Here is a 6,000-nt window from a genome sequence, read left to right as displayed (position 1 = left end):
CCAAATTTACCTGTCTGAATCCCATTGCCTTAAGCCCTGTCTCTAAGTGACTAAATGTCTAATCCCAGCATTTAACTCCTGGCTGCCACTTTGCGCTCACCCTGCCTTAAAGGGCTGCCCTTTTGGGTCAGCATTTGTTCTTTATTAGTGACCTTCAAGCTTTGTTTCCAAAGAAATGGCCAGGAGTTTCAAGGACTGGGGGACCATCAGGGAAAATAGATTTGGGATGGCGGACCACTCGGGGAGTATTCTAAAACCTCATGTAAAGGTGACCACCTATTCTAACTAAGCATAAGATTGTCACATGCAGAAACCTTGTGAGGCCTAATGTATTGATGAAATTATTGAAAGAGCAGACCGAAATGTGATTGCCTTGTGTTAGTCCAGCCTAAGGCAAGGGACCTCGCTGGAAATTGCCATTTGGCTTTCCAATCCACTAAAGGCCTCCAGATTTGCCCTTTGCTGCCAGTTTCACTTTCAATTTCACCTTGACACTTGCGTTAATTTTATTTAGGAAACCCAGTTACCATGCTGCAGATGAGATGGAGTTAGAAGAGATGTGCTCAAGCTTTATTGAACCTTAGAAAAGGAAAAGCTGATGCTCATCAGGGACTCTCTGGGGAGTGACTGGCCTGACTTTTGCTGTTGTTTTCCAATCAGCAGGCACAGTGAAGAGTCAGGGTGGTTCTGACTTTTGCTCTCAGCACCACTTCTTTCCCCTGTGGCTGAGGCAGGCCTCTTACAAAGCATCTCAGATACCAACCCGCGATAGCTCAGGTATCAGCAGGAAAGGAAAAGGGGAACAATTCCTCTGGGCTATCAGAGTACTGTTTTCTTTTTCACCTTGGTGAGCATCTGAAAGACATGCCTAAGCTTTCACTCTTGGGAAAAGTGATCCTTTATGCTGATCTTACTTGAGATAAGGGAAGACACTCTCCCTTGTCCATCTGTGTCCTCCTGTTTGCTGGGGATAGTTCTGGGGAAACAAGGAGAGGCATAGATGAAGATCCAGTTTACTGAAGAATGATACACAAGCAACTGGTGGCATGAAAGAAGACCTTAGATAGTAAAACAACCAACCTTTTATATCTTAGTTTTTAAACAGGCATTTATTTTTATAGCAAACTCCAATTTCTGGCAAATTAAATGAGTTGCCTTTATAATAATTGCAATGGAAAATTCTTTTTTAAACCAAATCTATTTAGCTTAAAAAGGGAATCATTTTAAAGAAAAGGATTAACGGTGTAATAATACAGTTGGAATGGAGATAGTACAGAATTCATGGTTTAGTACGGGGATGACTGAAGTTTAGGAAATGTTGGCTCACACAAGCCATGGCAGAATGTACCCTGCGTTAAAAGAATTGGGAGCTTCTTAATTAAAATTTTTAAAAATCTGTAGGCCATGACTGTTATGCGGAGGATAGTAGTTTGATCTTTCATGATCTCTCAACATTTTAGCTCTTAAAAGATGCCATTATTAGAAATAGTGTTATGAACTTAAAATCCACAATGTGGATTTTAAAAGGAACAAGAGGTCCTGCCTGACTCTGAGCTTTTAATGTTGGTCCTTGATTTGTTTGTTGAGTACTTAAAGCTAATTCTAGGACATTGAGCTGTGAGAGCCCATTTGGTTTCCTCCTTTAGTGCCTCTAAATCCATTCATCTCTATGCCTCGAGCTAATACTGCTTTTCCTACCCTCAATTCAACTAATTCCCTGGGAGTCTTTCCGAAATCACAAATAATAAAATGCAAGTGCTATTATTAATTGATTAGAAAAGATTTGTAGAGAAGAAAACAGAAATTCAAGATCTGTATTTATTTATTCATTTAACAATAGTTCTAAGAGATTTTTACTGTTTTTGGAGATACTCAGACTGAGGAAGACATTAAGGATGATGCACTACAGCCGTCATTTCCACTGTAGAGAGTATGTTACTAACAGGATCCAAAATAGAATATTATTATGGTTTTGTGAGAAGAGCTTTGGAGTTAGATGTAGGTATGATTCTTAGTTTTTCCTATCTCTAGTTATAATCTTGTATATGTCCCCTCTAAACCACAATTTCCTAAACTACTAAATGGGGAAAAACAATATTTGTTTTTGAGGCTCCTGTGAGATTAATTTAGAAAAGTATAAAACGGGCCTGGATGTAAACACTGTGCTTTTATCTTTTTCTAAAAGTGGAATCACCCCATTTGGCACTTTATTTTATACTAATCTATTATATATTTTTATTTAATTGCTTCTTAGTTTGGTCTCCATAAATCCATTATCATAGGGACAATGTCTTCCTGTTTGTATTATCTGCAGTGTTGCGGTCGGTCAGAGTCCTTGTTTAGGATTCATAGATTAGAGGAGGATAAGGTGACAGGTTAGGAAGCAGCAGGCTCATAGTTTTGTGGACTGGAAGAGACCTTTGAGATCTCTGAGAGCGGAGCTCTGTCTCTGGCATGCATCACAGTGATAGGCAGTGAAACTTTCTCAGGAAGATGACCTCGCAAGGCAAAGACATTCACCAATGTTTCTTATGGTACTCAGTGGGTTTCATGCCCTGGACAACTGGTGATTTCTTTTATATATCTAACTTCAATCACATCTGTTGCAATTTGAAGCCTTCTCTCATTCTTTCATGGAGACAGGGAGCTTTAATCACTGTCCTTTGCAAAATATTTTGTCTTCTTGAAGCCTATTATTGTCACCTCACCTTCTTCCTTTTATTTTCCATGCACTGGAATTCTAAAGAAACCAGGAGTGTTATATCTGTTCTCTAGAAACTCAGTATCTGATTCAGGATTTAGTTCTTACTGGAAAAGACTGTAATGAAACTGAAAACAGCATTTCCAATACAAGGAAATAATCAAAACCGTGTATCTTTTGAGCATTACTTGAGTGGGGAGGTAATGTCACTAGGCAGTTGGAATAGTTCATTTTTGTTGTAAATCTAAGGTTCTAAAAATCATCTTGTAATTAAATTTCAATTCACTGAGATTTTGCAAATATGAAATATTTACTGAAAGGGACTTATAGATTTGCTAATTTCATATTAATTAAGTCTTAAAACTGATTTTAATCTAGTAGTTCCAAGTAGTCATGTAGCTTGTTCTAAAATTATCACAGCCTCTTCTTTTAGAGGTATTTATATGCATTTAGACAAATCATTTTATCCTCTCTAAAGTGGCTAATCTACCAGATGTATCTGGAATAGGTATAGCGATCATAATTTCACAAATTATCTTAGAACTTTTCTTGCATTCTGCAAGTTGTATAAATAAATGTTTACAAAAATTACAAAATAAAGTTCTATTTCCACAGAATTACCTGTCACTGTTTTCCCTAGTAGACCATACTCTCCATAAGGGTGAGAACTGTGGCAGCTATTTTAATTCAGTGCCTTATAAAATATTTGGTTCAAGTAGGCAAGGAATATCATTGAGCAAATAAATAAAGGAATGAAGTAAGAGATGCTGAAGCATCTGAAATGAGTGGCTCTTGGTAGATAGCTTCCTCTGATTATTGGCTGGTTATGTATGTGTCCAGATTTTGGAGCTGCTTGTATCTTAGGATGAGAGTTGATTCTGAGCCAGCCAAGGTGGTTAGATTAGGGGAAGTACCACAAGTTCAAGATGAATCAATTGTCTTTCATCCAAGAAATTTTTGTGAATTTTGTGAACTTTGGGAGGCATGATGAAATTGATTTGACTCCTCAAATCACCAGATCCAATAAGGCATGTGATGTGTCTAATAGTGGGTCAGATATTAACACCAATTGGAATATGGACTGGCAGTGAGCATACTAGTCCTCTGTGGTTTGAAGGTCAAAGATGAAGTATATTTCTTGGGGTGCAGCTCTCCTGACATAGGTTTCTAGGCAAGATCTGGCTCAAATGGATCATGCCTTAAATAGTATGGATTCTAGATAGAAGAATCTTCAACTGCCTGATTTCAAGTTTCGGATAGAAACTTCCGATAAGCATCTTCAGATGAGCAATCTTGGCCAACTTATACTTTTGGTGTTTCATGTGCTACATTTTGAAAATTAGTGTGTTTTGTTGAAATACACATTTTGCATTTTGAAAAATTGTGACAAATTTCAATATTTTTTGTATCTACCTCATAGTCTTTAAAGATAAAATTAAATAATCCATAGAAAATATTGATTAGCCTACGTGGCACATAATACTTTAGCAAATATTAGAAGCTATCGATAATTTCCACACCTCAATGATGCAGTAAAAATAACAACAAGCTGTTATTAGTTGCATAGAAAGTGAAGAGCTAAAAAAAAAAGTGAAGAGCTGCAGTTCGCTTAGAAACCAACATATCTTCTACTAATCCATGATCAATGGATTGGACAGTCTCTTTCTTTAGAGTATATGTTTCTTAAAGATCTGCCAGATTTTAATTTCCTTTGACTGCCTCTTGCCTGATATAGTGATGGTCATGTGATAGATTTTCAATATATACTTGGTGAATAGAGAATAAAACTTGCAGAGCTGTAGAATGTTAATGCACCATCAAAAATACCCATGGTCCTACTTAGAGTTGGATTATGTTCTATGGTCAGATTTCAGAACTTTCTAAAAACATTTTTAAAATTATTTTGTTTGAAAGACAAAGGAAAACAAATCCTCCCCAAATATAATTGGCCATGCTTATTTTTAGAAAACAGACTACTACTATGTTTGGATAGGGACAATCTGTACTTTTCCATAAATATGTCACATTTTTAAACTATAAGGAAAAAACAAGAGGATGAAAAATTCAATCTGTTATTATTTCTAACTTCATTAAATTGAAAGGTTTGTTAGTTTGTTTTTTATTACCCGTGGTAAGTGTCATTTGGGACTGTGGTGCTTCATGTAGTGGCAGCAGGAAGATGGGATTAGATTCGTGCATCCATCTGTAGTTAGTGTGCAATACCCGGCAGGTGCTCAGTGCACTTAGCTCTCCATCCTTATCAATTCCACTTGTGCCTGGTGGGTTAAATGTGAGAAACTCTGGAACCAAACATTGCAATTCCCCTGGGCTATCTACTTTTAATAGCGAGTTCACATATAGCTGCACAGATTTTCTCTAAATCCTCAGGGATAATAATTTCAGGCACTCCTTTAGCATATCTTTCTTAAGTTTCCCTCACATTCTGTCATAAGTGGAACCACCTGATTCCAAAGCTTTTTTTCAGGGTTTGGATAGGCTTATCTCTTCTGTCCTATCCAATTGCTCTCCCTGCTGCTCAATGTCTCCTTCTCTATTCTGTGTTCCCGCAGCTGCCATTTTTTGGGTCGCTTTCTCTGCTTCTGCTCCTGGTCAGACCTTAACTTCAGATTTGGAGAAGTTGCTTCAGTGTAATCCCTAGACTCCTCTGACTGACATTTGAGTTTAGTTTCCAACTCCTGTAATGTACAAAGAAAATCCCCCTAAGCTGATAAAAATTAAAATGAATGCAGGAGAAATAGTATATTACATTCAAATAAACAGATAAAACAGAAGACAACAAACAGCTTCATGATTTCTGCTTCTCTTGAGTGTGCAGACATCACCACCTATGTATATAAACACATTTGAACAAAAGCTTTCATTCATTGGTAGAGTATAGATTAGGAATTGTGTGTACACAGGAAGGGTGATGTCAGCTCCCATGTTGTTTAGCATTCAGGAAATACTAGTCTCAAGACAAATCCCAAGATTTCAGGGGCTAAACAAATAGAAATTTTTTATTCATTATCAGTCCAACGTAGATGTTACTGGTCCACCAAATTTGAGGGTTCAAGCTCTACTGAAAGATGTCAACCATGAAACCCTGGCATAGGCACTGCTGTTTTCTATGTGTGTTTTCCATTAATTAAGAGCATAGAGGAAAATGCTTGGGAGATTTTCCTGGATCACATTGGGACGTAGTGCACATCAGTCACTTCTATCCACATTCCATTGGATGGAACTCGCTAAAACAGAAATTGATGTATGGGAAGAACGATAAACACCTGTTTGCTTCCAAG

The sequence above is a fragment of the Nyctereutes procyonoides genome, unplaced genomic scaffold, assembly GCF_905146905.1.
Source record: "Nyctereutes procyonoides isolate TBG_1078 unplaced genomic scaffold, NYPRO_anot_genome, whole genome shotgun sequence".
Classification (NCBI taxonomy): Eukaryota; Metazoa; Chordata; class Mammalia; order Carnivora; family Canidae; genus Nyctereutes; species Nyctereutes procyonoides.
The sequence above is the reverse complement of the archived record's forward strand: the minus strand, read 5'-3'. Positions refer to the sequence as shown.